Source organism: Phalacrocorax aristotelis, chromosome 1 (assembly GCF_949628215.1).
Source record: "Phalacrocorax aristotelis chromosome 1, bGulAri2.1, whole genome shotgun sequence".
Taxonomy (NCBI): domain Eukaryota; kingdom Metazoa; phylum Chordata; class Aves; order Suliformes; family Phalacrocoracidae; genus Phalacrocorax; species Phalacrocorax aristotelis.
In genome coordinates, this window is record NC_134276.1 from 111,591,899 (window position 1) to 111,602,516 (window position 10,618).

The window sequence follows — 10,618 nt, forward strand, 5'->3', positions numbered from 1 at the left end:
CACTTCCACGTGCAAACCAGTTGTATTTCTTTGAAGTTAAAATAAAAGGGTTTCACTGTTTTCTCTGACTTCAACATAATCAAGCAGCAAGCATCTATGCCTAAATCCCACATTTAACTTTCAGTCTGACCTTGGATTAATCCCTTTACCTCACCATGCCTCTGTTTCCTTTGCTGCCCTGGATCAGCATGCAGGCAGTGCAGTGAGAGTTGGGAGCTCAGTCTTAATTCTTTAATACAGCTGGAAAAAATCCCTCAAGACATAAGCTAACAGATTTCAAGCCATGCTCGTTGGCTACTTTCCAGTCTGAGTGAGTGCAGAGCTACAGGACAACTAATACGGTTTGAAAATATCTCTTGAAAGCCTTTATCTCAATAGTGTTTTGACTAATGCATAACTTTCTATCTGAAAGCATCAAGAGATTTACAGTGTGCCAGTTCTTTCCGTAATTTTGTCCTTTGTTGTGTGATTTATTTCCAAGCACGTTGAATGCTGTTGTAACATATAAATTTAATAAGAAACGTAATCTACTCTGTTTCCTTCCTTTCCTTATATGTACGAAAGAACTATGGAGAATATGCATTTAAGGACAAGTCACAAGGCTTCACTCTTTTCCAGTGACAAGGACTCCTGGAACAGGGCTGATGCGCATACAGATAGATGATTTCCTGTTGTTTGTTTCTAGTCTAATCAAGCTGATTGGGATGAATGATAATGGTGATGTCTTTAGCACATACCAGAAATTTTCTTTGCTTGCGAGCTGGAAACCATTTGCAATCTGCAGCAGCAATAGTAGTTGACTTAAGATGGGATATTTGATCATTACCCTCATAATGGGAGTCGCTGTTTTTTCACATATATGGCTGCGTATGAGCTTAGAAAATAACAGCATGCTTCATCCATCGATCTGAAAAAAGCTCTTTGTAAAAAGGGTCAGTGCTGTTATTCCCATCGAACAAATGATGAAATGGATGAGCAGACAGAGAGAAAAACTAGCTCAAGGTGATGAGCAGACTGCCAGCAGAGGTAGCAGAGGACTCAGGTCCTTCCATGGTTCGAGCCCCAAAGGCCCTGTGATTCCCCACGTGAAAAGCCTGAGACGGTTTACCACTGCTAGACGTGTCAGAAATGCAGAATTGTAGTCATCCCAAGAATAGACTGTTCATCAAATAATCCATGGCCAGACTTGCATGAAGTCTCTCTCTATTCTAATCCTTTAAGTTTGTTAGGAATTGATTGTTCAAAACCTATAGTTATTTGTATCTGCTCTCAAGGTCAATTTCAGTCTTCAGTACCAAAACAGAAAATATAAAACATTAGTCCTACAAACCCATGGGTTCTTTGAAAGGGGAAGATAAATATGTAAGCAAGACTTGGGAAGGGATGCTTTTTATGTATGGGCTTTGTGGAAAAGGAAAAGCATTGTAATTTTGGACAGTACTGACATTTAGCTGCTTGTAGACGGGGTGCTGTCTGTCCACAAAGCTAACTGAGGACGCATTCCGCATGAAAATAAAAGGAAGTGCTAATTACCATATATCATATGGTATCCGAGAGTCATGCATAATTTTTAAATTTCCTATTACCTTTTTGTTATCTTCCCATTCATTGACTTAATTGATACACTACCTACCCTCTTTTGTACCAAATACATTTGTTTTCTTCCTTCTAGGTCACATTTTTACAATTATCACCACAGCAACATTGCAGCTATAATAAGAAGATACATCTTCTGAATGGCTGGTGATACAACATTAGCTGTTAGAACATAACATTTTTCATGTTGGAAACATCTGGAGTTCACAACCAGCAAAGATCTGTAAAAATGTCTGTAGCTCTTTAATAATCACCCAAGGCTGCACTTGCAAGCTTTATTAGGTTGCATTTACAAACACTCCTTAGTCACCAAGCACAGAATGTGATAAAAATAAGCTTTATTCCAACACAAAAAATTAAAATATAAAGTTCAGTTTACAAGTCATGAGGCTTAAAAGAAAAAAAAAGAGAGAATTTGAATTGGCCTTTGTGTCAAGGCCTTTATTTCAGAAAGCTGGGGCATACTCCATTCCTCTGCTGTTCCCAGCCTATTAGCTACAGCACTAATATTGCTATTTACTGGCTGATTATATCCTCTGGCAAGATTTGGACTGTGTCTACTTCCCTGCTGCAAACTAATCAGTTTTCAAAATTAGTTATTGATCTCAGGCTCATTGTGGACTACAAATTTAGTGGCTGGTTCATTGAGTATCAACAGTACCACTCTTTGTGTGAGCCTCATAGGAGTGAAAACAAACAAGATATTCAGGCCCACGTACATATATAATCATCTAATATAAGGAGATACAAGACAAGTATAAATGCACTGGCAAACAAAATAGCTTTTTTATGAGAAAGATGACCTAAAGAAATCCAAGACTATTCCTCCGTTAAGGTACACATGTAATTCTTACTACCTACTGCAGAGTGTTTATCTGAGAGAGGACACGTATATCAGCACTATTACTGGAAAACAGTAGTTACTTATTTTGAATTGTTTGGGGGCTTGTGGTTTGTTTGGTTTTGCTGTGGTTTTTTTTTAAAGTAGGAGATGGGTTTGGGTTTTTTAAGATAGAGGTTTTCGGTTGCAAATGCATTAGATGAAGTCAGAAAGATTTTCAAATAATAAGTGTTTGAAGATGGTATTTACGTTTCAGTGGCTAACAATGTGCTGCCATTATCCATTGTCTATTTCTATCAATCTACATTAAATCTTTTCAGTGATTATATTGTCATTCCTTTGGTTGTAATGGGAACTTACCAGATGCAAGAAGTTTTAATTGGGAAAATTTCCCTGTAAAACATTGACAGAGAAATATATAGTCAATACCTCAACATTTTCCTGGAGGTGAAAGGCCCATGACCAACTTATTTCTCTATCTAAATGGAAGTACATGAACACTAGGTTGCATGTTTCTAAATTTTATACCCAGGTAGACCTATAAAAATTTTGAAACCTAATTATTTTTCTGAGAAAAGAGATTCCCATATAGGCTCAGCTGCTTGAATGCATTTCCTAGTGCCTTTAGGAAAAGTCTTAGTCCATAGAAGCATATTTAAAATATTGAAAATGTCCAAAATATTTTTTAATAACAGTCTGCTCCCACCCCACTGCAATAATTTAATTATTTATGAAAAAAAAACCCACAATGCTGGAAATGTTTCTTCTCTTTCTTAAACATTATTATCAGTCTTCGTACTGGAAAAAAGCCCCAATCTTCTAAACATTTCACTGTTGAAATGGCATACAGAGTGTCTGCCAAGCGTGCATGTATAAATATATATTTGAAAATTAACTTAAGATGTTCAGTTCGTCTTTTATTTTATTATGAGCTCCTTGAATTTTATTTCAAGGTTAGTATTTAAAAAGTGTCCAAAAAATGAGAACGTCAAAACCATTATTTGCATAGAGTTTTCTTTAAAAACTATACTTTTCCAAAATTCCCTCAAAACTTAGCCCAAATTACCCAACAGGCTTATGAACCTGGACTTTATTTCTGATTTATGAGAAAACCACAAACCAGGCCCTTGGCTTTGCTTGAGTTCTGAGACTTTCATGGTGTGGTTTATTTTTGATGTACAGAAAAGCTGGATCCTTAATGAAGAGTTGGTGGTCTGTGATTATGTGCATTTCAACAATACACACACACAAATTTCCAGAATGAAAGTTTCTGATTTGTAGTGATGCAAATGAGAAATTACTGAGTTTTTACTAGGTTCATTTAAAGTTGAAAGTTTGACCCTATATTCCTGTATGCTTAACATTTCCATAAAACACAGTAAGACCTAGAGTATGCGAACAGTACAATTCCTAAGTATCATGGGAACTGAATTTTAGAAAAGAAACAATGAGGCAGTTGAGTTACCTGTTTTGCTGTGTGTTTCACAGTTTCTGTTATGCTGTGACGCATTTGAAACATGCTACTCGTTTTCCACAGTTCTTGAATGAAGCCAGTGTGTTAAAACACCCTTCTAACTTTTACCTTTTCAGATTATGATGATGTAGCATATGAATCCATATATTTCACTACAAAATCTGAGTTAAAGCCTTCCATGGTTAACATATACTTTGAACCAAATACTCCTTAGTTGCCTACATTCCTGTATTAATGTATCTGATATGTTTCACATTTAAATCTGGAATTTGCTTTGGTCTTCTTTAGCAATAGTTAATATATCCTCCTTTTTCACTTGGTATGCTGCTACAGAGTAGAAATTATGTATGCCAGAATGTCACTTCTTGTTTCTGTAAATATAGTCCTCTTCTTTCCTCAGACTATTAGAGGTATAGAATTGTTTTCTCCCAAAAAATGATCTCTGGAGTAAGGTAGCATATCTATTAATTCTGATAGAATTGTGTTCTGATATAATACTAAGGAGTTGGACCCGTTCTTTTGGTTTTTTTGTTGGTTGTTGGGGTTTTTTTCAGAAATTCTATTAAAAGAAAGCCAGTACAGAACTATTTCTTTCATTTGGATTATATGAGCTGAGTAGATCTCCTTAGTGACTGCTGATGCCATACGCAACTTCTGTAAAGTTTTTCTTTAGGTCTGCTCCATTTCTTAAATCCAATTCCATCTACAAAGCAAAAAAAAAGTATTTTAAGAGATATGAATGAATCAAATATGCAATCATTTTAATTTGAAGATGGGTACCAAAGTCTAAAAAAACCAACTTTTTTTGTTTCAGTGAAGCAGTCAGTGGACAAAGAACTTTGCATATGATTGATCCTTAAATATAGGTAAATCAATAAAATATTTTAGACCTCCATTTCTTAGCCCATCTAGGTCATTGAAATGCTCTACTGTCAAGGGAATTAATGAAATTAAAAACTATATTACTTTTTTATTTGGGCATCCTCTGTCTGCCTGCAATTTCTCTGCTTTCAGATCTAGAGTGAATGTTTCCATTAGTATCTACATTGACAGAGGTAACACAACCATCTCTTGTCCTAGTTTTTTATTAGCCTAAAACTGCACTGAAGAGCAATATGCTTAAAAAGGGTTTTCCGCACTCAAAGATAGGACTGAGCAACTAAAAATACTAAAATGAAAATGTAAAGGTTTGTACACAAGATACATTTTTCAAATAAACAATCTCTAATACAGAATTTAAGCTATATTTTAATACACTTTAATTACAAAAAAGATGGGAAAATTCAAGTTCTGAAAAACACAGAAGAGGTACTACTAGCATGCTAGATGCCAGTACTGAGGTATAATTAATAAAATTTTTGAACTGAAGATCAAAAGAGGATTACTTGTGTCACTGAGATGATGTTACACCAAAAGACAGCACACTCAAATGGAGTAAGCTTTAGATTTGTATTTAGTTCTGATTCTTTTTGGAATTGGTTTTCTTCCAAGATATTTTTAGCATTTTGTGGGGTCACATGCCAACTGAAAATGTTTTAATATATTTTAATTCTTTTTCTTCCTATGAAAATTATAGTAATTTAATAAGGTTTTATGTTTTCATAGTAGAAAGTTGGTTTGCTATTTTGGTTATTTCATATGCCAACCCTCTTGATAAACAAATAATATTTGTTAATAGAACAATAGAGTCCTGGCTCAGGTATTTAAGACTTTTGAACCTTGAGTACTGCTTTGAAAAATTTTGACAGTTTATTTTTCATACTATTTATATACACTATCTTTGCAAAAGGCTGGAATTTCATTCTCTGGGAATTATTTCTTTATATTCAGTAATATAATGAAAAAGGAACAAGGCAGATTTTTTCTCCATAGACGATTCATCAAACCAATTTTATGATGGCGTGGCTCAACGGGAATCCTATTGTCGTTTTCAAAACTGTTTTCTTTAATAATTTCACCTAACCAGATACTTTGAAATAGAGCTATACTTCAGCTCCCTAGATATTACAAGTGTTTGAAATAAATGGACCTTCTGTCTGTACACAAGACAAGGACCTGAGTCATAGTTTTGAAGTATGAGGTTCTTACCTTCTTGAGCCTGTCGCTTATGGGGAGATTCCCAAAGCAAAAAGGGATCACCACGTACCAAAGACTCCCTGGACGCCAGCCCAGCTGTGTTCCTACATGGTGTGACCAGCAGAGAGTGAGAGCAAGGGGGTGGCCACGTCTTCGTACCTTGGCTGCAATATATGAGGCCAAGTGTAAGCCAGCAATGTCAGTATTTTATGTGGCTGCCTATGCCCCTGCATCAGAGGAGACAGTCGGTCAGCCTTCTACATGTAACAATTGTGAACGCTGCCACAGGTAAGACCATCTCAGTAACAACTCCCAAACATGCCAAAAGCTGCGGAAGCCACCATCTGAGGGTCACCTTTCACATGAGAGCTAGGCCAGTTTTATATGGCTTTATATAGCTGTAAGTGAGAAGAGCAGGCAGTTGATCTGGGGACTTCTCTTCTGTGCCTGGTATATGTGAGCATGCAGCTGGGGAGCAGTGGAGGGGAGTCAGGAGGTATCCCTTTTGGACACCACTAACACTTACACTTTGCTCACCTTACACTAATTTGCACCAAGAACAGCATAGCTAAGTGTAGCCAAACATGGATCCTTTACAAATTAAATATCTGATCTCTTATTAGTTTACCCAGACAGAAAAATATTTTCCAAATTAACTATCTATGCAGAATAGTCTAAGAAAATCCACTCTGTAGCTGGATCGATTGAGAAAGAAGTCCTTCATATTGTGCGTTACAGGAGTTGTCGTACTACTGACAGCTGATGAAAACACATTTCTGGAAAGCAGAGTTCATATTATATGAGTACATAATAACAGCATTCCAGTAAAGTTTGTCCTACTAAGCTCATACCTATCTCCTAACCAAGAGTAAAACAACTAAAAGCGATGAGCTGCTAAGAGGCACTGAGCATTCCCAGATTAACATGATCTTAAAAGAAGTGAGCAAAGTTACTGCATCTGCATCCTCCCTTTGAGTCTGATTACTAAATAGGTCACCAGCTGTGACTACAGCTACATCTCTAGTGTTACTGAGTTGTAAAAGAAAAAATAATAGCAACAATAAATGGTTTAATACAATATCCATCTATCTTTGGTGCCACAAATCAGGAATAATTAAATATAATATTTTACACGAAAGTAATTGAAAACATGACATCTCCATTCCCACACCCAGAGTACGTTCATCATTCAACAGCAAGCTAAGTTACAGACATAAAATCTAAGTTAGGAGAAGAACAAGTCCCTGTGATTTTGAGTGGTTTGAATTGTTGGTGGGTTTTTTCATTCCAAATCAGTAGCTGCTAATAAAGCTAACCACATTATTACTGATTTAGCATCTAATAGAAATGAATTTATCATCTGTGAAATGCAAGGCAACTGCATTTGGAGTCTGTTTGAAGATGCTTAGAAATCCACAAGCTATCCCCATGCAGGACTGGTAATGGCATTCACTACAAATAGCAGTTCTGTATTTTAAATCTGTGATGTGGCTTCTTAGTCCAGAAGGAATTCATCCTTTCTTAGACTTGGTCCAAGCATGATTGCACCAAAGCTTTTATGGCTGATCAGGGCAGAAACACTGTTACATATTTGGCATAGCACTATTTTCTTCCATGTTGATTCTCTTCCAGTAGAAAGGGAAGGTCTTAAAGTGTGCAACCCAGCTTAAGTCAATCCCAAGCACTACTGAAATATGGAAATCCAAAAAGCGTTAAGCAGTTTGATATCATGCGGCACTTCACTAGATTCCTCCTATTTAAAATATTCAGGTTTGCTTATACACTGCCATTGAAGTTCAAAGCACAGTATTTGGTTCATTTAACAACTACAGACACTCCATTAGCCTTTCTCACTACCAACTTCACATCCCATATGCCTGCCTGATCCATCTGTCACGTTTTGTCAAATATAAGCGCTCTCAGGGAGCAGCCATGATTTTACAGTGCATTGTAAAATGGGTCTCCAACCTGAATACCCACTGAACCACAGACTAAAATTGTAATAATAGAAGAGCAAATGGGAACCTCCGTAATCATGAAGACTGTGAGCAAGGAGGAATGGTTACATTAATGTAGGTAGTGGTGGGCAATAAGATATGTAAATCTTCACTGAATGGATAACGTATGGACAGTAATATCAGGTTTGATTAGACAGTCAGTATTCTGCCTTTGAAAGTACCCAATAAAAGATGTTGAGAAGCAAGCTTAATAGGCCAAGTACCCAGAATCCTTTCCTGGTGCTTACCTCCTTGGCTCAGAACAAAAACAGCACAGAAAAAGATATGGATTTGGCTTTTTAGAGTAGAAATGGATAATGCAGAATTAATTGCAAACCAAACACATATACCTCAGTAATCTGGCCAGTGACATTTCCATACTTCCATTAATATGCAGTATGATTCTGTGATGATAGGATGCTAAAAACATTACCATTCCAAACAGTGGGAGGAGGAAGAGCTGTTTTAGTATGTTATTGTCAAGACTTATGTAATTATATACATATAAAACCCTCTTTCTGTCTCTGCACGTGCACTCATACATACACACACACATATAAATGGTATACAACTATAGCAGAAACTTATTACGCTGACTTCTTACTGTCATTCTGACATAAATTATAAGTTATATTGAGTGTAAATTATCTAATTTTATAGCAACAGCTGTATCATGGTCCAAATAACTTCTTCCCTGTCTCTAAGAACTATCTTTTTTAATATTCTTACATGCAAATTGCAAGGTAATCTTGACAATAAGTCACAAGTTTCTCCCAGTGAAATAATAAGAAAATTAATATCATTATGGTACTAAAATTTTAGCATATAAGGAACAACTTTTTTTCCGCCACTTGAGTTATTTAGACTGTATACAAATCAAGCTAGTGCATAGCTATATAAGAACAGCTGTACTAGTCAAGTTATATAGTCAATATCCTTGGAGAGTAGTCAGTAAAAGTGCTTAGGAAAAGAGTTTCATAAAAGGCTCACTATAGAGCATTTTCTTAGTATATTCTCTCATTTTCAGACAATCTGTGGCATCAAGATTTCCTGAGCCAGAGGCTGCATGCACATCTTTGTGCTTAATGGCCCTTAATGGATCTTTTTTTTCTAATCATTTGCCTAATTATTTTTTTAACTCATTTATCCTTTTGGCCTTCACAACATCCTGTGGCCATGAGTTCCACAATTTAATTATGTGTTATGTGAATAAGTACTTCCTTTTGACCCTGGATGCATTAAGAATACTTTATCTGCATTTCTTTTTTTTTTTTTTTCTTTTTTGCTGATGCCTATGCAGCAGGAGCTAACTTCTTGGAAACATTGTTCTTTAGATTTTACCTCAGTATTCTCTGAATCTGCAATGGCCTTTTTGATGTCGGCATAAGCAAGCATATGGACTATAAAGTCCACATAAATGCTGGCTATATCCTGACACATACAAGAAATATGTTTCTAGCCCAGCCCTTTTTTCATTTACCAGAATGATCTCTTTCATTTAGATTTAGAGACCATGGGTCCCTGATAAGATTTTGTAGGCTTATCTTTTATGAATCCAAATCTCTAGGGGCTGTGAAGAATGAAGGAATTAAAAATAAAAACCAAACTAAAACAAACAGCCCCCTCCAAAAGAAAACACAACCAAACCAAAACAAAAGATACGAAAAACCTACAAAAAGACTATAATTGGCCTGAACAGTATGTGAGGAAAAGAAGGTTAGTCTTCATGTTTCCTAAGTTAGATAAATTCACAATGGCCACTGGCAGATCCAGCTTTATTCTGTAAATGAAGGGAGTTGCTCTTGCATCTATCATTGGTGAATATGGCCCAAAGAAATGAGGCATAATTGAATATCAGAATTTGATCATTAAAAATAAGGAAGTCAACTTCTTTAACAGGCGTGGAAGCAAACAGGAGTTTTGAATGGGTATTCACAAACAATTTATTGTCCACTAAATAACTAATTGAGGCTTTATGGCCATACCTGAGGTGCTGCAGTCTAAAAATGTCAGCTGTACAACTTTTGATTTAGTCTGACACAGGTAGAAGAAATAAAACAAAGAATAAATCTGATTACATCTCTGAAGCTAAGGTTTTATTTCAGGCTAACTTCATTTTTGTGGAGAATGTATTTTAATCTGACTGCTAGCTTTTTTATTCCAGTTTTATTTTAAATTTTTTCTTCATAGTTCTTAGACAAATGTTCTTCCAATGGCCTTGAGTGAGCCACTGCTGACCAGAAGACAATAAATAATAATACACAATGTGGATAATATCCTTCCTAAACAGATTATCACAAATTATTTTGCACCCTGTTGAGCATATCATGACTCCTGGTGTGATGCTTGGCAGTTCGCCCCCCTCCAAACGCACTGCTTGGTCATTTCCTATATCCTGCAGTTTCTGACTTTGTAGTGTAGATTATCTCTCCTCTTGTTTTGCCATCAGCGTGGATATAAAACTGGATTTCTAGTACTGAAGCTACTAAGTGATATTTCAGAACCTTAAGTGTAAATATACAAACAGTCTTCATGCAAGCTGTTTAATACATTTTCCTGTAAACTGGATATGCCACATCTTGGCTGTTCAACTACACTTAAGTTCAATATTTTCACATCATACCAACTGAAAAT

The 10,618-nt window shown here is 36.0% G+C and overlaps 1 long non-coding RNA gene across 1 annotated transcript; it reads right to left on the reverse strand.

Annotated features, from left to right (window-relative positions):
• Positions 1-1,857: 1,857 nt before the first annotated feature.
• On the reverse strand, positions 1,858-6,175 carry LOC142052148 (uncharacterized). Its single transcript, XR_012658739.1, has 2 exons — positions 6,000-6,175; positions 1,858-4,614 (listed from the first exon to the last, which is right to left on the reverse strand). It is a non-coding gene; the product is annotated as an uncharacterized LOC142052148 (long non-coding RNA).
• Positions 6,176-10,618: the final 4,443 nt, after the last annotated feature.